The sequence below is a fragment of the Grampus griseus genome (assembly GCF_964374135.1).
Source record: "Grampus griseus genome assembly, chromosome: 9".
NCBI classification, from domain to species: Eukaryota; Metazoa; Chordata; class Mammalia; order Artiodactyla; family Delphinidae; genus Grampus; species Grampus griseus.
In genome coordinates this window covers 95316286-95338928 of record NC_139003.1, presented here as the reverse complement: position 1 = coordinate 95338928, position 22643 = coordinate 95316286, and the positions used below count along the sequence as shown (strand labels likewise).

At 37.4% G+C, this 22643-nt stretch overlaps 1 protein-coding gene across 3 annotated transcripts in view; it reads right to left on the bottom strand.

The window, feature by feature from the left end:
• HECW1 (HECT, C2 and WW domain containing E3 ubiquitin protein ligase 1) overlaps positions 1-22643 on the bottom strand; it is a gene marked incomplete at both ends in the record, with an annotated part of 479237 nt that overhangs the window by 146441 nt on the left and 310153 nt on the right. The window lies entirely within an intron of this gene.

The window sequence follows — 22643 nt, the reverse complement described above, 5'->3', positions numbered from 1 at the left end:
GCAGGAGGCATAACTCTTCCAGACTTCAGACAATACTACAAAGCTACAGTAATAAAAACAGTGTGGTATTGGTACAAAAACAGGCATACGGATCAATGAAACAGAATAGAGAGCCCAGAAGTAAACTCACACACTTACGGTCAGTTAATCTTCAACAAAGGAGGCAATAATACAAAATGGGAAAAAGATAGTCTCTTCAGCAAGTGGTGCTGGGAAAGTTGGACAGCTGCATGTGAATCAATAAAGTTAGAATACACCCTCAAACCATGCACAAAAATAAACTCAAAATGGCTTAAAGACTTAAAATTAAGACATGACACTATAAAACTCTTAGAAGATAGCACACGCCAAACATTCTCTGACATAAATTGTACAAGTGTTTTCTTAGGTCAGTCTCCCAAGGCAATAGAAATAAAAACAAAAATAAACAAATGGGACTTAATCAAACTTACAACCTTTTGCACAGCCAAGGAAACCATAAAAAACAACAAAAAAAGAAAAGACAACCTACGGAATGAGAGAAAATATTTGCAAATGATGTGACAGACAAGGGCTTAATCTCCAAAATATACAAGCAGCTCATACAGCTCAACAACAAAAAAAACAAACAACCCAATCAAAAAATGGGCAGAAAACCTTAATAGATATTTCTCCAAAGAAGACATACAGAAGGCCAGTAGCCACATGAAAATATGCTCAACATCACTAATTATTAGAGAAATGCAAATCAAAACTACAGTGAGGTACCACCTCACACTGGTCAGAATGGCCATCACTAAAATGTCTATAAATAAAAAATGCTGGAGAGAGTGTGGAGGAAAGGGAACCCTCTTACACTGTTGGTGGGAATGTAAGTTGGTACAATCACTATGGAAAACAGTATGGAGGTTCCTCAGAAAAGATCCAGTAATCCCACTCCTGGGAATATACCTGGACAAAACTATAATTCAAAAAGATACATGCATCCCCATGTTCACAGCAGCACTGTTCACAATAGGCAAAACATGGAAACAACCTAAGTGTCCATAGGCAGATGAATGGATAAAGAAGATGTGGTACATATATACAATGGAATACTACTCAGCCAAAGGCAAAAGAATGAAATAATGCCATTTACAGCAACATGGATGCAACTAGAGATTATCATACTAAGGGAAATAAGTCAAAAAGAGAAAGACAAATACCATATGATATCATTTATATGTGGAATCTAAAACATGGCACAAATGAACTTATCTACAAAACAGAAACAGACACATAGACATAGAAAACAGACTTACGGTTGCCAAGGGGGAGGGGGGGAGCGAGAGGGACGGACTAGGAGTTCTGGGTTGGTGATGCAAACTATTACATTTAGAATGGATAAACAACAAGGTCCTAATGTGTAGCATGGGGAACTATATTCAATATCCTGCAATAAACCATAATGGAAAAGAATACAAAAAAAAATGTATACCTGTGTATAACTGAGTCACTTTGCTGTGCAGCAGAAATTAGCACAACATTGTAAATCAACTATACTTCAATTAAAAAAAAAGAATATTTTGCCTTCCACAATTTATGAAATATCCTTATATGTTATGAATTAGAAATCAATTATTGTTATATTAATTATTGTTATTTCATAAATAGATTTACAATCTATTTGGAATGAATTTTTGTATATCTTGTGAGACTGCATTCAAAGTTCATTTGTTTTATATATGGATAGAAAACTGACCCAATTCCAAGTTTTGAACAAGCCATCCTTTCCTTACTTCATTGCAATATTACCATTGTCATAAAACAATAACGATATGTGTGTGCATCTACTTCTGGATTATAATCAATTCTATTACCTGTTTGTCTATTATGTGCCAATGCTGTACCATCTTAATTCTTACAGCTTTGTATGTGTTGTGACATCTGGTAGTGTAAGTCCTTCTGCTTTTTTTCTTCAAGATTCTCTTGCCTACTCTTAATCTTTTTCATTTCTATATAGATTTTAGAATTAGCATGTCAAATAACATTAAATATACCTCTTAGGATTCTGATTGATACTTCATTGAATTTACAGATCAATCTGAGGAAGAACTGACACCTTAACAATTTGAATTTTCTAAGCCTTGAACATATAATATCTCTCCTTTTATTTAGACTGCTTTTAATTTTCATAGAAATGTTGTAGTGTTCAATATGGATATTTCCACATTTTTTGTTAGATCTATTCCTAGGTATTTGATGTTTTCTGATGCAATTGTAAATGGTATCTTTATTTATTTATTTATTTATTTATTTATTTATTTATTTATTTATTTTGTGGTACATGGGCCCCTCACCGCTGTGGCCTCTCCCATTGTGGAGCACAGGCTCCGGATGTGCAGGCTCAGCAGCCATGGCTCACGGGCCCAGCCGCTCCGTGGCATGTGGCATCTTCCCGGACCGGGGCACGAACCCACGTCCCCTGCATCGGCAGGCAGACTCTCAACCACTGCGCCACCAGGGAAGCCCCAATGGTATCTTTAAATTGTTTAAAATTTCTATTTGCCTAGAGAAATGCAATTTACATTGATCTTTATTTATTTAGTGACATCACTAAATTCACATATTAATTTGAATAGTTTGTTGATTCTTTTACACTGTTCACTTATACAACAATGTTATTTGGAAGTAAGCACAGTCTTCCTTTCCACTTCTGATGTATTTTACTTATTTATTTTTGCCTTATTGCATTGGCTGGGATCGTTAGTACATTATTAAATCCCAGTGGCTAAAGGGTGTATCCTTGTCTTGCTCTCAGTTTCAAGGAAAAGTATTTCAACATTTTATCAAGTATGATGTATGCTGTGGATTTTATTCTTCTTCTTCTTATTATTATTTTTTTGCAGTACACGGGTCTCTCACCTGTGGCCTCTCCCATTGTGGAGCACAGGCTCCAGACGCGCAGGCTCAGCGGCCATGGCTCATGGGCCTAGCCACTCCGCGGCATGTGGGATCTTCCTGGACTGGGCCACAAACCCGTGTCCCCTGCATTGGCAGGTGGACTCTCAACAACTGCGCCACCAGGGAAGCCCTATTCTTATTATTTTTATTATTTAAAATCCTGTATTGGATTGAAGAAGTTCCCTTTTATTTTCTAGTTTTCTGAGAGTCCTTAAAAATAAGGAATGAATATTAAATTTTATCAACTATTTTTTCTGGATCTACTGAAATAAACATACAATATTTTTCCTTATGTTGTCAATGTGGTTTCTCTTATTGACTTTAAGTTTATACTTTAATAGGACACATAAAGAACAGAAGACAGACAACTATTGTTACTTGCTTTTAAAAAAGTCCAAATACTGGCAATGTCTAGAAAAACGTACAAGAATTGTTTGTAATTGTTATACAGTTGAACTATGGGCACTTGTTCACTGAAACAAGAAACTGGCATGGAATAAGTTCTCCATATTTGGGGGTTTTGACCTGAATGAAGCTATAGTCACTGTAACAGTGGTACAGAGCAGATAAAACTCCAATAAAAATTCTATCATCTTTTTGGCTGGAAGATCCAGGCAAAGGAGCCCAGGGAAACCGGTGTTACCAGAGAATGAAAGTGGAACACTAGAAAGAAGAGAGGCAAATTCTGTATATAAACTCAGCCCAAGTTTCTGGCCAATCCCAGAAACATAAAAGCAGAGGGCAAATGAAGCCAGCTTGCATTTAGGGCTTAAAGAACTGAACTGTGATCTGAGCTACTGCTTACCATATGCATGAAAATGTGAGCTCAAGCCATATTAATTCAATACTCTTTGAAGCAATATAACAAAATGCAGAATCTCTTCAACATGGCATTCAATGTTCAAGATATCATCCAGAATTACTCAGCATATGAAGAATCATAAAATGTAATCCACATCATAACTACCAAAGTCAGTAGCTTATCTTAGGGTTAATTCTTGCTGTTGTATATTTTATTAGTTTGGACAAATGTATGACTTATATCCATCATTATAATATCCCACAGAGAATTCTGACTTTCCCCAAAGTCCTCTGTGCTCTGCCTGTTCATCTTTCCCCTCCATAAACCCCTGGAATCAACTCTTTTTACTGTCTCCATAGTTTTGTCCTTTTTAGAATGTCATATAGTTGCAGTTATACAGTCTGTAACCTTTTAAGATTGGCTTCTTTCACTTAATATGCATTTAAGGTTCCACCATGTCTTTTCATGGCTTGATAGCTCAAAATGATATTCCACTGTCTGGATATAAAACAGCTTATTCATCCATTCAACTGCTAAGGACATATTGGTTGCTTCCAAGTTTTGGCAATTATGAGTAAAGCTTCCATAAACATTCATGTGCAGCCTTAATGTGGACATAAGTTTTCAGATCCTTTGGGTAAATACCAAGGAGTTAGACTGCTGGATCATATGGTATAAGAGTATGTTTAGCTTTTCAGAAACTGCAAAACTGTGTTCCAAACTGGCTGTACCATTTTGTATTCCTGCCAGCAACGTATGAGAGTCCCTGTTGCTCCACAGCTTCATCAGAACTTGGTATTGTCAGTGTTCTGGATTTGGGCCATTCTAATAGGTGTGTAGTGGTATCTCATTATTGTTTTTATTTGCATTTCCCTGATGACATATGATGTGGAGCATCTTCTCATATGATTATTTGCCATCTGTATATTTTTTGGTAGTCTGTCAGGATTCTTGGCACATTTAAAAAATTAGGGTGTTTGGTTTCTTATGGTTGAGTTTTAAGAGTTTTTTGTATATTTTGGATAATGTTCCTTTACCAGATGTTTCTTTTGCAAATATTTTCTCCCACTCTATGGCTTTACCTCTAATTCTATTGATATTGGCTTTCACAGAGTAGAAGTTTCAATTTTAACGAAGTCCAGTTTATAAGTTATTTCTTTCATAGACTGTGTTTCTCATGTGGTACCTAAAAAGGCATCATCCTACCCAAGAAACCACCCTACCCAGGAAACCCATCTAGGTTTCTTCCTGTGTTATATTCTAGGAGTTTTATAGCTTTTCATTTTACCATTAAGTCTATGATCCATATTGAGTTAATTTTTGTGAAGAGTGTAAGGTCTACGGCTAGATTCATTTTCTTTTCATGTGGATGTCCAGTTGTTTCAGCTCCATTTGTTAAAGAGATTTTCTTTTCTACATTATATTGCCTTTTGCTCCTTTGTCAAAGATCAGTTGACTATAAGGGGGTCTGTTTCTGGGCTCTCTATTCTGTCCCATCGACCTATCTGTATGTATGTACGTATGTATTTATTGGCAATACCACATTGTCTTGATTACTGCAGCTTTATAGTAAGTTTTGAAGTTGGGTGGCATCAGTTCTACAACTTTGCTCTTCTCCTTCAATAATGTGTTGGCTATTCTGGGTCTTTTGCCTCTCCATATAAACTTTAGAATTAATTTGTCAATACTATAAAAATAACTTGCTAGGATTTTGATTGGGATTGCCTTGAATCTGTAGATCAAGTTGGGAAGAACTGACACCTTTACAATATTATCTTCATATCTATGAAGATGGAATATATCTCAATTTATTTAGTTCTTTTATTTCATTCATCAGTTTTGTGGTTATCCTCATAGAGATCTTGTACACATCTTGATAGATTTATACCTAAGTATTTCATTCATATATTTTTAATTTCAAGTTCTATTTGTTCACTGTTGGTATATAGAAAAGCAATTGACTTTTCTATATTAGCCCTGTACATTGCAATTTTGCTATAATCAGTTATTAGTTCCAGGAGTTTTCTGTTGATTCTTTTGGATTTTCTAAATAGACAATCATATAATCTGTGAAAAATTTTAAGTCTTCATTCCTAATCTATATACCTTTTATTTCTTTTTCTTGCCTTGTTCCATTAGCAAGGATTTCCAGTACAATGTTGAAAAGGAGTGGTGAGAGGGTACACTGTTGCCTTATTTCTGCTCTTAGTGGGAAAGTTTTGAGATTATCACCATTAGTATGCTGTTAGCTGTAGGACTTCTGTAGAGATTTTCTATCAAGTTGAGAAAGGTTTTCGCCGCTCCTAGTTTACTAAGTTTTAATACTGAATGGGAGTTGGATTTTGTCAAATGCTTTTTCTGCACCCATAGATATGATCATGTGACTTTTCTTAGTGTGTTGATATGATGGATTACATTAGTTGACCTTTGAATATTGAATCAGCCCTGCATACTTGGTATAAATCCTACTAGGTTGTGGCACATAATTCTTTTTATGCTTTTTTGGATTCAAATTGCTAATCTTTTGTTGAAGGTTCTTCATCTATGTTCATGAGAAACATTGGTCTGCAGTTTTCTTTTCTTGTAATATCTTTGTCAGATTTTGGTATTAGGGAGTGCTGACCTCACAGAATGAGTTGGGAAGTATTCCCTCTGCTTCTATCCTCTGAAAGAGATTATAAAATTAGTATAATTTCTTCATTAAATGTTTGTTTGAATTCATCAATGAACCCATCTGGGCCTGCTGCTTTCTGTTTGGGAAGGTTATTAGCTGTTAATACACTTTCTTTAACAGATATAGGCCTGTTCAGATTATCTCTTTCCTTTTGTGTGAGTTTGGGAAAATTGTGTCTTTCAAGGAATTGGTCAATTTCATCTAGATTATCAAATTTGTGGGCATAGAGTTGTTCACAGTATTCCTTTATTATCCTTTTAGTTTCCATGGGTTCTGTAGTAATGTCCTCGCTTTCATTTCTGATGTTAATAATTTGTGTTCTCTCTCTTTTTCTTAGTTAGCCTAGCTAGAGGCTTATTGATTTTATTGATCTTTTAGAAGACCCAGTTTTTGGTTTCATTAATTTTCTCAATTGATTTCTTATTTTCAATTTCATTGCTTTCTGTCATAATTCTTCTTATTTCTTTTCCTCAGCTCCTTTGGGCTTAATTTACTCTTCTTTTTCTACTTTACTAAGGTGGAGTCTTAGATTATTGAGTTTAAATCTTTTTATTTTCTAATAGATCCATTCAATGCCATACATTTCCCTTTAAGCACTGCTTTCACTGTATCTCACAAACTTTGATAAGTTGTGGTTTCATTTTCATTTAGTTGAGAACAGTAAAAATTTTCTCTTGAGAGTTCTTCTTTGACCCATGTCTTATTTAGAAGTGTGTGGTTTAATCTCCATGTATTTTGGGATTTTCTAGTTATCTTTCTGTTACTGATTTATAGTTTAATTCATTGTGGTCTGAGATCAGACACTGTGTGATTTCTATCATTTTCAATTTGTTAAGGTGTGTTTTAAGGCCCAGAATTTGGTCTGTCTTGGTAAATGTTCCATGTAAACTTAAGAAATATGTGTATTCTGCTATTGTTGGATGAAACAGTCTATAAATGTCAACTATATCCAGTTGACTGAAGGTGATACTGAGTTCAACTCTGTCCTTACTGATTTACTTCCTGCTGAATCTGTCCATTTCTGAGAGAGGTGTGTTGAAGTCTCTTACTGTGATAGTGGATTCATCTAGTTTTCCTTGCGGCCTACCAGTTTTTGCCTCATGTAGCTTGACATTCTGTTCTTGGGTTCATACACATCAAGAGTTATGTCTTCTAAGGATCAATACTGTGAAAATGACTATACTACCCAAAGCAGTCTACAGATTCAATGCAATCCCTATCAGATTACCAACGGCATTTTTTACAGAACTAGAACAAAAAAATCTTAAAATCTGTATGGAGACACAAAAGACCCCAGATAGCCAAAGTAGTCTTGAGGGAAAAAAATGGAGCTGGAGGAACCAGACTCCCTGACTTCAGACTATACTACAAAGCTACAGTAATCAAGACAATATGGTACTGGCACAAAAACAGAAATATAGATCAATATAACAGGATAGAAAGCCCAGAGATAAACCCATGCACCTATAGTCAACTAATCTATGACAAAGGAGGCAAGGATATATAATGGAGAAAAGACAGTCTCTTCAATAAGTGGTGCTGGAGAAACTGGACAGCTACATGTAAAAGAATGAAGTTAGAACACTCCTTAACACCATACACAAAAATAAACTCAAAATGGATTAAAGACCTAAATGTAAGACCAGACACTAGAAAACTCTTAGAGGAAAACATAGGACGAATGCTCTTTGACATAAATCACAGCAAGATCTCTTTTGATCCACCTCTTAGAGTAATGGAAATAAAAACAAAAATAAACAAATGGGACCTAATGAAACTTAAAAGCTTTTGCAAAGCAAAGGAAACTACAAACAAGACGAAAAGTCAACACTCAGAATGGGAGAAAATATCTGCAAATGAATCAACGGACAAAGGATTAATCTCCAAAATATATAAACAGCTCATGCAGCTCAATATTAAAAAAAACAAACAACCCAATCAATAAATGGGCAGGAGACCTAAATAGACATTTCTCTGAAGAAGACATATAGATGGCCAAGAAGCATATGAAAAGCTGCTCAACATCACTAATTGTTAGAGAAGTGCAAATCAAAACTACAATGAGGTATCATCTCACACCAGTTAGAATGCACATCATCAGAAAATCTACAAACAACAAATGCTGGAGAGGGTGTGGAGAAAACCCTCCTGCAATGTTGGTGGGAATGTAAATGGATACAGCCACTATGGAGAACAGTATGGGGGTTCCTTAAAAAACTAAAAATAGAATTACCATATGACCCAGCAATCCCACTACTGGGCATATACCCTGAGAAAACCATAATTCAAAAAGACACATGCACCCCAATGTTCATTGCAGCACCATTTACAATAGCCAGGTCATGGAAGCTACGTAAATGCCCACTGACAGATGAATGGATAAAGAAGTTGTGGTACATATATACAATGGAATATTACTCAGCCATAAAAAGGACCGAAATTGGGTCATTTGTAAAGATGTGGATGGATCTAGAGACTCCCATACAGAGTGAAGTAAGTCAGAAAGAGAAAAACAAATATTGTATATTAACGCATATATGTGGAACCTAGAAAAATGGTACAGATGAACTGGTTTGCAGGGCAGAAATAGAGACACAGACGTAGAGGACAAACATATGGACACCAAAGGGGGAAAGTGGCAGGTGGTGGTGGTGGTGGTGTGAGGAACTGGGAGATTGGAATTGACATATATACACTAATATGTATAAAATGGATAACTAATAAGAACCTGCTGTATAAAAAAATAAATAAAATTCAAAAATGCAAAAAAAAAAAAAAAAAAGAAAAGAAACCAATCTAACCACATGTATCCTTAAAAGCAAATAACTTTCTCCCACTAAAGGCAGAAGAACTGTAGCAGAAGGTTGTCAGAGAAATTAAAAGCATGAGGAGGACTCTCTGTGCTGTTGCAGGAATGCAGGCAGTCTTTAGGAGGTGAGAGGACTCCAGCTGACAGCCAGCAATGAAATGAGGACTTCAGTCTTACAACCACAAGGAACCGACTCTGCCAAAGACCTGAGTGAGCTGGGAAGCAAATTCTCCTCCAGAGCCCACAGATAAGAGTCCAGCTCTGCCTGTATCTTGATTTCAGCCCTGTGAGACCTAGACCAGAGGAACCAGCCAAGGCAACCCAAGGCTTCTGATCTAGAGAAACCATGAGATATTAAGTGCGTGCTGTTTTGAGCTGCAAGGTTTGGGGTAACTCGTTACAGCAGCAAAAGAAAACAAATACACACTTCCTATAGCTGGAGGCCTGAGGCACCTTCTCCAGGCCTCCACACCATCCTTTTGAAAGGCAGTCCAACCCTTTACTCCCTAGCCTTCCCCCTGCCTTATTACACTAATATCACATAGCAAAGATCACTTTCTAACAATTTATATAGTTTCCTGATTGGCTGGGTTTATTGCCTGTTTCTTTGCACAAGGACAAGTGCCAGGAGCATAAGAAAATGCTTTTGAAAATTCAATTTAAAATTGAATGAATGAATGAATGAATATTGCTGTATTTCCAATAGGTTTGGATTGTGGCAGTATGCAATTAAATCCATGGGACTTGGGTCAAGAAGTCCACGAATATAAAGCTATAAAAAAATAAGTATCAGTGCCACTGACCTGCTCCATGGATTTGGACGGTCACTGGTCACCTGAGCAGCAATGTGTCCTATGTACATGCTCACAGATTAATTAGTAATTTGCTTCAAAGGACACCTAGCTACACATCGTTTCGCTCATTGATTGTCCAGGACATGGCTAGACCCTTCCTCCCTCTTAGATATCCTGGAGCCACCCATTTAGTGCAAGAAAGCTGGTAAACCTTGACTTCAGCATTTTTTTAGCTTACAAATCACACTGACACCTGTGATCTGGTTATTCGGGTGAGGTCATTCAACTGAGGTCCAGGCAATACAGTCTCCAACTGAGAGATAAACTGAAGCTCAGAAAGATAGTCATTTGCTCAGTCATGCAAGTAACTGCAAGCAGAGCCTGCACTCAAACCCATGGTTTTTCATTTCAAAGTCCATATTCCTCACATTGTGATACGCTGTCTTTTGGTTTGACTGGTTTAAAAAATTATGAATGGGAAAGAAGACATGTAGAAACAGAGAAATTGGTTTAAGAGATCTAAGTGTGGGAGAGTGAGAAGATTTTGAGAAGGGAAAAAAAATATAGGGCATAATACATTTAGAAAGAGTACCAAAAAGCTTTATTTTTGAACATGGCTAAAAACAGACCACGTACATTAAATATGTACATAATCATTGGGGATTCACCCACATATCTTATTAACCTGGATGTGACCCAGGGAAAATTCTAATGAAAATCATGACTCCAGATGCTCTTTTCTCAATGCACTGAGTACAAAATAAGGAGAGAATCATAAGCAGTGCTGAAGTCAGAACATCTTAAATTATCATCTTTCCTCAAGCCCACTGGCTTTCACCTGACTAGGAAAGAATATCAGGTATAGGTGACAATGCTTTCCTCATGCCCCATGCTGACTGCTACCCAGCTCTTCTTCTAAAATGGAGGCTGCCACGATTGTGCCTATAACATGTATGGTTTTTAAAAATGGGGAGATAACTACAAAAGTAATACTTGGTTATTTTAGAAAATTTGAAAAATGGAGAAAAATATGAAGTGTAGGAAGAATATTGCCCCAAATGTTACCTTCCCCAGTCACTGCCTATTAACATTTTAGTATACCTCTGTCCAACTCATTTTTGTGGGTTCTTGCATATTATAAAGAAAACGTTATAAATAAAATGGAAGTGCTTTAAATTCTCCTTCTCCAGATCCATTTTCTTCTCTCCCCAGAACCAGCTGCTTTCAAAAATGTCATATATCCTTCAAGTTAATATTTTATTTTTTTGTTATATACATATTTGTATTATTTTGTTTTTAATTTTTTTGCACAAATGCTACCATACTGTAGTAAAGTTCTCTTCAACTCAGTTTTCTTCATTCAACCTGTTTTTAAAATCTATCCTTATTGTCAAAAGTGAATGCATTGCTCATGGATTTTTAACTGCTAGATAATATTTCATTATATGACTAGACCACAATTTATTTATTCCCTCTGAATAACATTTACTTTTCCATTTTTTCTCTTATATTAAAAAACACTACTATGTATGTAACTATGTTATGGTGGCAAATGTTAACTAGACTTATTGTGGTGATCATTTCGCCATGTATACAAATATCGAATCATTACGTTGTACATCTGAAAGTAATATATGTCAATTATATCTCAATTAAAATAAAAAATAAAATCTTTTCACATTAAAAATAAATAAATAGGGCTTCCCTGGTGGTGCAGTGATTGAGAGTCCGTCTGCGGATGTAGGGAACACGGGTTCGTGCTCTGGTCCGGGAAGATCCCATGTGCCGCGGAGCAGCTAGGCCCGTGAGCCCTGGCCGCTGAGCCTGCGTGTCTGGAGCCTGTGCTCCACAGCGGGAGATGCCACAACAGTGAGAGGCCCGCATACCACATACAAAAATATAATAAATAAATAAATAAATAAAAAGAGTTATGTCTCCTAGGAGAATTTACCCCTTTTACCATTAGGTAATGTCCTTCTTTATCTCTGGTAACTTTCCTTACTTTAAAGTGTGCTTTGTCTAAAATTAATGTAGTTAGTCATCCTTTCTATGGATTAGTGTTAGCATGGTACATTTATTTCCATCCATTTTCTTTTAATCTATATGTGTCTTTATATTTAAAGTGGGTTTCTTTGGACAACACACAGCTGGATTGTGTTGTTTATCCACTCTGACAATCTCTATCTTTTAATTAGTACATTTAGACCACTGGCATTAAAGTGAGTACTGATATAGCTGGATTAATATCTACCATATTCATTAATGTTTTCTATTTCACTTGTTTCACTTGTTCTTTAGTCCTACATTTGTCTTCCATTCTTTTTCTGCCTTTTGTGGTTTTAATTCAGTATTTTGTATGACTTATTTTCTCTCATTTCTTAGCATTAAGTTGTTCTTTCTTTTCCCTGCATTTTTTAGTGGTTGCCCTAGAGTTTGCAATACACATTTAAAGCTAGTTTAAGTCCCCTCTCAAGTAACACTATACCACTTCATGGGTAGTGTGAGTACCTTATTATAACAAAACAATGCTAATTCCTTCCTTCAATTTCTTGTATCAATGCTGTCATTTATTTCATCTATACATATCATACATAATCATATATATAAAATACATATATACATGACGTACATAATTGAATATATTGCTATTATTTTGAAAAAAATTGTTATGTTAGATCAACTAAAAATAAGAAAAATAAAAGTTTTTATTTTATCTTCATTTACTCCTTCTTTGATACCCTTTATATAGATCTGAGTTTCTGACTTAATATTTTTCTTCTCTCTAAAGAACATCTTTCAACATTTCTTGCAAGGCAGGTCTACTGACAACAAAATTCCCTCAGTTTTTGTTTTTATGAAAATGTCTTTTTTCTCCTTAGCATTTGAAGAATATTTTGCAGGGTACAGAATTTTAGGTTGGTTTTTTTTTCCGCTCAACCACTTCTCACATCATTTCATTCCACTTTCTTCCTGTTTGCTTTGTTTGTGAGAAGTCAGATATGATTCTTATCTTTGTTCCTCTGTAGGTAAAGGTGGTTTTTCCTCTGGCTTCTTTCAGGATTTTTTATCTTTGACTTTCTGTAATTTGAAAATGATATGCCTAATGTGTCAGCTTCTGGCATTTATCCAGCTTTGTATTCCCTGAGCTTCCTAGGTCTGTGGTTTGGTATCTGACATTAATCTGGGGAAATTCTGATCATAACTGTTTCTTATATTTCTTCTGTTCTTTTCTCTTTTTCTTCTCCTTCTGCTATTCCTATTATGTATATGTTATTCCTATTGTAGTTGCCCCACATTTCTTGGGTGTTCTGTTCTCTTCAGTCTTTGTTTTTGAGGATTCTACTGATATATTTTCTAGCTCAGAGTTTTTTTCTCAGTTGTGTCCAGCCCACTAATTAGCCTGTCAAAGGCATTTTTCACTTTGGTTACAGGTTTTTTGACCTCTATCCTCTCTATTGGTTCTTTCTTAGGATTTCCATTCCTCTGTTCACACTGCTCATTTGTTCGTGCATGTTGTCCAATAGAGCCCTTCCCATATTAATCATGGTTGTTCTAAATTCTTGGTCTGATAATTATGACATCCCTGTCATGGCTGGTTCTGATGCTTGGTGTGTATCTTCAATTTTTTTTTTTTTTTTTTGCCTTTTGGTGTGGCTTATAATTTTTTCTTGATAGCCAGACATGACGTACTGTATAGAAGAAACTGCTGTAAATAGGCCTTTAGTAAAGTGGTGGTACGGTGTAGGGAAGGAGGAAGTGTTCCAAGTCCTATGATTAGGTCTCAGTCTTCTAGTGAACCTAAGCATCTAGTCTGTGAACTTCACAAGTGTTTTTCAGATTTCTCCCCTCTTAGGTGGGACGGGATGGCTAGAGTAGACTGGAGCTGGGTATTTCCCTTCCCCCAGGTCAGTTAGGCTCTGATAATATCCGAGCAAGTGAGGCTCTGGTTAGATAATTTCCTTAGTGCAGGCCTTGTTAAGAAGAACACAGTGCTGTGATTTATTTAAAAAATGGTTCCTTGTCCCCTCCCCGTGCTAGGAGCATGAGGGGATTTTTCTCTGATGTTTACTATGAGAACCTAGTCGGGCTCCTGGAGGTAAATATCACAATATTGTAAATCTCCACCCTACAACTGGATTCCCCTGGAAGTTTTAACTGTCAAAATGGTGCACACTGTGCCTCTAGCAATTCATCAATTACAGTTTGGGTTTCCCTACCTCGACACAGATTCCTGTGGTAGTTTCTGCCGAGAGTCTCTGCTCTGGTAAAGCCATGACTCCCTGTATTTGCCTTTCTGTCTCTTCAGTCTTGGGGACCAGTTTACTCTGTGTCCTCCTCTCTCTCATAAATCCAAGCAGAGATGTTGATTTTTCCAGTCTGTTCAGCTTTTCATCATTGTTAGGATGGACTGGCAACTTGTAAGTGCCTTACATGTGGAACCAGAAACTGAAAGTTGCTGAAATAATTTTTTTAAATGAAGAACAAAGTTGAAAGACTTTTACTACTGGTTTCAAGATTTACCAGAAAGCTACATTAATCAAGACAGAGTCATAATGATGAAAGACAGATCGCTCAATGAAATAGAATAGAGAGCCCAGAAACAGACCCACACATATTTGTTCAATGGAAATTTGATAAAGGTACCAACACAGTCTAAGGAGGAAGGAAAGTCTTTTCAACAGAGGGTGCTGGAACCACTCAACATCCATATGGAAAGAAATGAACATTAATCCTTACATCATACCATACACAAAAATTAACTGGAAATGAATCCTAGAGGCACATAAAAAAAAGCTAAAACTATAAAACCCCTAGAGGAAAGTTAGTAGTTATCTTTGCTAACTTTGGTAGATTAATTAGATAGAATGAAGAAAGCATGAATCATAAGAGAAAATTACTTAATAAACTGGGTTTTATAAAAATAAAAAACATTTCCTCTTTGAAATACACCATTAAGAAAAAGGCAAGCCACAGAATGGGAGAAAATATGTGTAAAATATATGTGTGACTAAGAACTTGAATCAGAATACATAAAGAACTCTCAAATCTCAGTAAGTTAGAGATCTCCAAATACTTCTTAAGAGAAGATGTACAAATGGCCAATAAGCACATGAAAAGACGATCAATACCATTAGTCGTCACAGGAATGCAAAGTGAAACCATAGTAAGTTACCACTTCACATCTATTAGAAGAGCTAAAATTAGAAGAGAATACCAAGTGTTTACGAGGATGCAGAGCAACCAGAACTCTCAAACACTGCCGGTGGGAATGTGTACTGGTGCAATCACACTGAAAAACTTTTTGGCAAGTTTTCACCTACCAAAATGATCCAGCCATTCCACTCCTAGGTATTTCCTGAGAGAAAGACTGTACCTGCATGTTCACAGCAGCTTTGTTCACAATAGTCAATATCTGTAAACAGTCTGAATGTCCATTAACAGGTGAGTGGATAAACAATATGTGGCAGAGCCATATAACTGAATGGCGCTCAGCAGTAAAAGGAACAAACTACTGATGTATGCAACAGCACAGATGAATACAAAAACATTATCCTAAGCAAAAGAAGCCAGAAAGAAAAGAACGTATACTGTAGGATTCCATTCATATAAAATGCAAACTAATCTATTGTGATAAAAGAAATAGTTCAGAATTGGACAGTGGCCAGGAATGAAATCAGGTCGGAACTGTGAAATGGTACCAGTAATCTTTTGGGAGCGATGGAAATGTTCTGTGTCTTTAATGTGGTGTGGTTTCATGGGCATCTAAAATTGTCAAAGCTCATCAAATTGTTTTGAACGAATGCATTTTTTTTCACTTGTATGTAATTAATTGTATTTATTATGTAAATTATCTCCTAATAAAGATAATAAAGATAAAAATACTCAGAAAGGCATATTAGAGACCAAAAAAAACTACAATTGAAAAATCAAAAAAACAATGCCAAAGCCTGCGTCTGTGCACTTTTTTCCTATTTGCAGTTATATACTTAAGAAAAAAAATTCTGATACAATTACCAATAACAGGAAGATTGCTGTTGTTTTTAAGAGAATGAAATGTTTACCATTATGGTATCAATAGTTTTTAAGCACATTCTCCATATGTGATTTTCCTAACTGGGTATCGTATGGAACATTTGCTGTGGGGAGCATACAGCTTGGTGACTTTGAACAAAAAATCAATAGCAGTGATCTGGAAGTGCAGATCTGGTTGAAGTCCTAAGCAGTTATTATACCAGATACTGGAGGGAAGTTCATGAACTAGAAATTAGGTGAACTTCTGGTAACGTTGGCACACTTTTGTGAACAAGTTTTGTGTCTAATTGCTTCCCGGGTGTTTTACCATTGGCAGATTTGTGGGAAGTCTGCCTGTTATAAACCATAGCATAGACAACTAGTTACTCCCTTTTTTGTTCAGCTGGAGTTCAGAAAATGATGAGTTCACTGGTGCCAGAAAGAAACTGCTGCATTGATTGATGTTTTTTTAGTATTTGTATTCTTGGAATAAACACAATTTGGTAAAGTATTAGCCTTTTTATATTCCTGGATTCAATTAGCCAATGTTTTATTTAGGATAACTACACAGATTTTCATGAGAGAGCTTGGACTGTAATTTGCATTTTTTGTATTGACCTTGTCAGATTTTGGTATCAAAGTTTTGTTGGTCTTATAAAACAAGCTGACCTCTTAAAACAATTTTCTTTTCTTTGGAAGAATTTCTACAAGATCATTGTTATTTCATTAAATGTTTAGGATTCAATAGTGACAATACTTGTCCTAGGAATTTCCTTGTAGAAACGTTTTAAATTACATACCAAATTCCCTTAAGAGATAAAAGACTACTCAGCATTTCTGTTTATTCTTGTATCAGTTTAGTAAGATATGTTGCTCTAGGAATTTTCCATTCAAATTTACTAGCATAAATGTTATAACATTCTCTTCTCTTTTTAATAAATATAAGAACACATTTTGATTTTTGTTAATTTTCTCTGTTATGCATTTGTTTTCTAATTCAGTGATTTTTGCACTTATCTTCATTATACTACCCTCTGCTCTTTTTGTTTGATTTGCTCTTAATTTTGTAGCTTACTCACATGGAAACTCAGAACACTGATATTCAGCTCTTCTTCTTTTCTAATTTAGCTGCATCCCACAAGTTTAGATATGTCATATACTCATTGTTATTTAGCTCAAAATATTTTCTAATTTTTGTTGTGATTTCTTCTTTGAGTCAGATTTTTAAGGAGCTTTTCCTGCTTAATTTTCAATTTAGGGCATTTTATAGTTGCCGTTTTATTGTTTATGTCTAGCTTTTTAAGTTTAAAAACACATAAAAAGTATTTAAAATCTATGTCTAATAACTCCAATAATAAACCTCCATGTGTCTGTTTTTATTGTTAGTGGGGTCAGATTATTTTATTTAATCAGGGACTGAGCTGTCTGAGCTGTCTTAAAGTTTTCTACCATAGCTTGGCCCTGATCCTGTACTTAGCTAGCCAGGGGTCCATGTGAGAATCCTCCTTGGAGGATCCAGAACTCCTAGTTTGCCTTTTCAGTACTGTGAGATTACAGCAAACTCCTCTTTGACCTTCAGTAGCTTTTTGCCTACTTGCTTATCCCTCTTCTAAAACGTAGTAGCAGAAAGATGGCTCACTTGCAATTCCTTTCTCTCCAGGAGCCTGACTACAAGAGTTCTGGTTGATTAAACCATTCTCAGATGTCATCACCATTTTTTAAGTTTTGTATTTTATCTGGCCTTTCTAGGTGGTTTTGCGTTAGTGTGCCAACATGCCGCTCCACGAAAGCCAGAAGCGAAATCGACTGCTTTCATCTTAGCCTCTGTATAATCCAATCCACACATAGCAGCAGGACCATTTTTATAAAATTTTAATCAGTGTGATGCTTCCCTGCTCCAGTGGCTTCTTACCACATTTACAATAAAACCCCAACCACTTTCCAGAATTTACAAGATGCTGGTCCCTGCCTCTCTCTCCAACTTCGTCTTAGACTCCACCCCATCCCTTCCGCACTTGCCATCCTCCAGCCACCATGACCTTCTTGCTTAGACATCCAAACCCGTTATATGCAGGACTTCACACTGGCTGTTTCCTCTGTCTGAAATGCACATCCAGCCTGGTTTGTATGTCTGGCTTCTCAGTTCACGTGACAGCAACTCAGAAAGGCCTTCTTGGACCACCGCTATCTAAGGCAGCTCTTTTCCATCAAACACATCATATTATGATGTGGTGGTTCCTTCATGTTACTTGTCTTCCATTGAAATTATCTTGTTATTTATTTTGTTTTGCTTTTCTCACATTAATGTAAATTCCACAAGGCCAGGCCTTATCTACCTAATCTTCTAATCTTATGACCAGACTGGAGTAGCCGATAGCGCATGTATGGGGATTAATCCACCCAGCTTTGAGGGCAGAGACAGGGCGAATGGGGTAGAGATTACTATATACCAGGGCCCCAGGCCTGATTTTAATATAATCAATCTTCTTGATGTTTCTGAGACTCTGCTTTTAGGAGTTCCCTGTTTTACTTAGAGGTACAAATATACAGTCTACATAAGCACTCTGAACAGATAACCCGAGACACTTTAGTTGCTGCTGTTTCTGTTTAACTTCTCTGTGAAGCTATAATCTTATAAACGCTCATTATATCCATACTGGAGAGGAAACAGACCTAAAAGTCAAGGACAGTGTTCCCGGAGTGAAAACAGTTTCTAATTACAGGAATAAAAAAGAGGAGATAAATCAATCACCATGGAAGTCTTCTTTTTAATTTCTTTAGTTTGCATTATGTTTAACATGTATTTCTCTCAATTTTCCCTCATTTAAAACTTCTGACAGTAACTTTATTTTTTCTCAGATTTATCATGTTTTAATTAGCAAAAATATGTTTCCAGTTTGAACTTGAATAAATTTGAAAAAAACCACGTAAGACTTTAATGCAACATTAATCAAAGAAATAAATTGAGCATTTAAACTGCACATTAAAGGGTATTCTTGCTCTTAAGTGCAGGCAACTTCGATTATTTCTCACTGAACATCCTTGGTATGTTAATCAACAAATACGGAAAGTAGGACAGTTTAGTTCTCCTTTACCTTCTTGCATACAGAATCTTGCAGGAACAGGGAATCTTCATTTCACTCACTACGGTGCAATGTGAGACCCCAGAAGCCAACATTAGCTTCCATTTGTAAGCAATCAGGAAACCACGCCAGATATGCATGATTGAAATAAGCCCAGCCCAGTCGCCATCTCTTATCTGAGAACACCACAAGCTCCACCCACATGACATTTCTGAACAGTCCCCTAAGTGTCTGTGGTTGCCTTGGTACCTTTGCACATGTTGGTCCATCCACCTGGAATGCTCTCCCCGTCCCCCAAATATCCTGCCACTTGTCAAGACCCAAGTCCAAGAGCACACCCTCTGTGAGATCTTCCCTCAGTGCTTCACAGCATTCTGTCCACACCTTGATTAGGACATTTATTTCATCGTATTTTCTCCTTCCACTAGCCTGCAGGGTCTTATCTATCCATCATTTTTGCCGCTTCGATTTCCAATACAGAGTACATGCACAATAAATATTTCTTAAATGAATTAATAATCAGCCATGAGAACTTCACCTTGCTTTCCCCCATTAAAAAAAAAAATTCATTTATCCTTCAAACTTATCCTCCAGAAGGAGCGGCTCATATGATTAGCAGGAAAGACGAATTTAAGCTTTTGATAACTGCCTTTGGCCTTATCACTCAATGCTGTCAATTTTAACTGATTTTTTTTAACCTGAAATAAGAGGAGGTATAATGATCATTTTGAGTATCTGATATAAGCTATGGATATTTTCTCCAGAATTTATTCACAACCACCTGTGCACAAAACTGATCAGTATCAGGCTCTGAACTGGTTCAAATTCTGGTTCTGCCATTTACCAGCTGTGTGACCTTGGGAAATTCACTTGACTTCTCTGTGCCTTGGTTTCCTCATCTTTCAATGGGGATAATAATAGTACATATTTCATAGGGTTGTTGTGAGGATGAAATGAGTTAATTATATAAAATGTTTCAAACGCTGCTTGGCATAGTAATCCCTATAGAACCTAGTAGTATTAGGTCGAGGAACTGGAGGTATCAAGATAAACTGGATGTGATTCCTTTCCTTGAAGAGCTCAAAGTCTCGTGAGGAAGACAGCTGTGCAAATAGAAGACACTATGTAGAGGTCTGGACAAAGGAGCAAAGAGGAGGAAGCACTTTCCTTCTGAGGCCTGGGATGGGGTGCCAGGTAGGAGGTGGTATTTTAGCTGAGAATTGATGCGTGAGCAGGAATCTCTGGTTGGATTAGTTGAGGATGTACAGATTAGGTAGATATAAGCAAAGACACAATTTATGCAGCCATGTGAAAGCACAAGGGGCCCTGGGGGACAGCAGCTACTGACAGTGGTCTTAGTGTCATGTGGGAGGTAAAAGGTGCTGGAGAGCAAAGCCGAAGCACATTGCAGACACTATAAACTGGTTTATTCAACACCTACGTTCAACCGTCTAGTCCCCGGCCCACCCGACGAGAGAGTCAGGGAAGCGAAACACTAGATTTTCCCAACCAGGTGAGGTCCTGTGATAGGTAATAGGGCTTCTCTTACAGGATAGTAATTCAAAGCCTTTCAAGGAGAAAGCTTCTTCGTTTTTTTGCTTTCTTCCTACCCGGAACTTGGGTTTGGAGGCTTTAAGACAGGAAGAAGAGAGCCACCTGCTAAGGTGTAGTGGCAAGACCCAGAGAGCTTGGGTCCCTGGTGGCCATACTCAGTAGCTGCACTGCCTGGACCACCTCCTTCTGGACTTCCGGTTTGTGAGAAATATCACAGCTGACCAGGCTTCCTCTAGCTTAGAGCCTGAGGCATCCCTAACTGACACAAGTGGAAAGCAATGCTGGGTCACTGAGGCCTTGAATGTTCTGCCTCGGGGCTGAGACTCCCACATTTGAGCTCTGGGTACTGTAAGCTAATTTAGGGGTTTGAAAATACAGCTTTGCAATCACGCAAACCACGCTGTGGTTTAAATCACGGCTCAGCCAGTTCCTTGCTGTTTAACTTGAGAAATCAGTTATCCTCAGTCTGAGCCTTGTCAGGGAGACATGTGGTGAAACTTACCTTAGGAAGCCGACCTCCACCACAGCACACTGGAAAGAACAAGGAGGTCAAGAGCAGAGGGAGAGTGAGGGTTGGCCTGTGTCCTTGCAAAGTATAACTGAACTAAAGATTCGGAAATAATTTCAGGACTTAAAGTGGATTCTAGCTGACATTTTTAGCCAAAACATATTCTGATGGTACTGGATTTTATAAATGTTCTTTGAGACTTATAACACCTTTATGACTAAATGTCTTAGTACAAGCTGCTCTAAAGTTCTTTAGGAGAGGCTTTTTTTTTTTTTTTCATGTGCTATAAATTCCTGTGGCATCTTGTATTATCTCCAGGAATGGAGTGAGGAGTCCATAAATAATTGGCGAGAACAGCCAGGACTGAAGAAACAAATAATGTAAGATTCACGATTCCATGCTAGCGGTCCTGTGGGTGCTTTAGAGTCTGCTGATAACCAAAGTAGTAAGAAGTTCAAATACAACTCTATTTCCCTGATGGCCACTTAAAAGCTCTAATGTTGATCTTCTGTAAAACCTGGGTCAGGCTAAATTAAACCTAGGAAGTAGGTGGTATCATTTAAGAGACAATGAAAAAGCTTTGGCCCCAAACATCTACACTTTCTTGTCAAGGATGCTTGTAAGTTCTGCATCAGAGATGATCTACTTTGAACAATAAAGGAAGGAACCCCGCCCAGAGCGAGTGCCCAGGGTAGTAGTAACACATTTCCATCAGCACCAGCCTGATGAGGATAATCTGATGCCCAGATTGAGGATAACTGATTTCTCCAAGTTATACAACTGGCGGGGCTGGGATTTGAACCAAGGTCTGTGTGACTGCAGATCTGTACTTTTAACTCCTACATTATATACTGCGGCATTTCCATGCCCTAAACCCCGCTGTCTCCCAAGCCATGCAGTTTGCAGGTTATCCCCTCAAGCTAAAGCAGGGAGCTAGGCAGTCAATGGGTGTGACAACTTCCTGCTGTTTCTCTAGGACAGGACTTAGTCACTGGGAGGCTGAGCCTGATGAGGAACCTCCTAGCTCCCAGCTGGTGGTGGAGACACGTGTAAGAGAGGAGAAGGGCCTGTATCAGATAAAACAAATTATCTGAAACTCCAGCAAGTTGCCTAGCACTGTGTAAACCAGGAAGATGGCATGAACAATCAGCCTCCGTGTCTATTTCAATCAAACAATATGCAACCCCATATCTTAGTGTTATTTTAAGGCTTATGGATTTACCTGTCCTAGGAAACCTGACAGTTTCAGAATCTCTGGAACCGGCCCAGAGGGACACCATTCAAATTTGGCACTCTTGCCTAAGGACCACATGCGTGGGAAGAATGAGAATGCTTGGATTAAAACACATCACTTCCTTCTCCTGTCCTGCTTTCAGGTGCAAGTTCAGAATCAGAGCAAGAGGCTATTATAGTTGTCCCTCGGTATGTTGGGGGACTTGTTCCAGTACCGCTGAGGACACCAAAATCCATGGAGGCTCGAGTCCC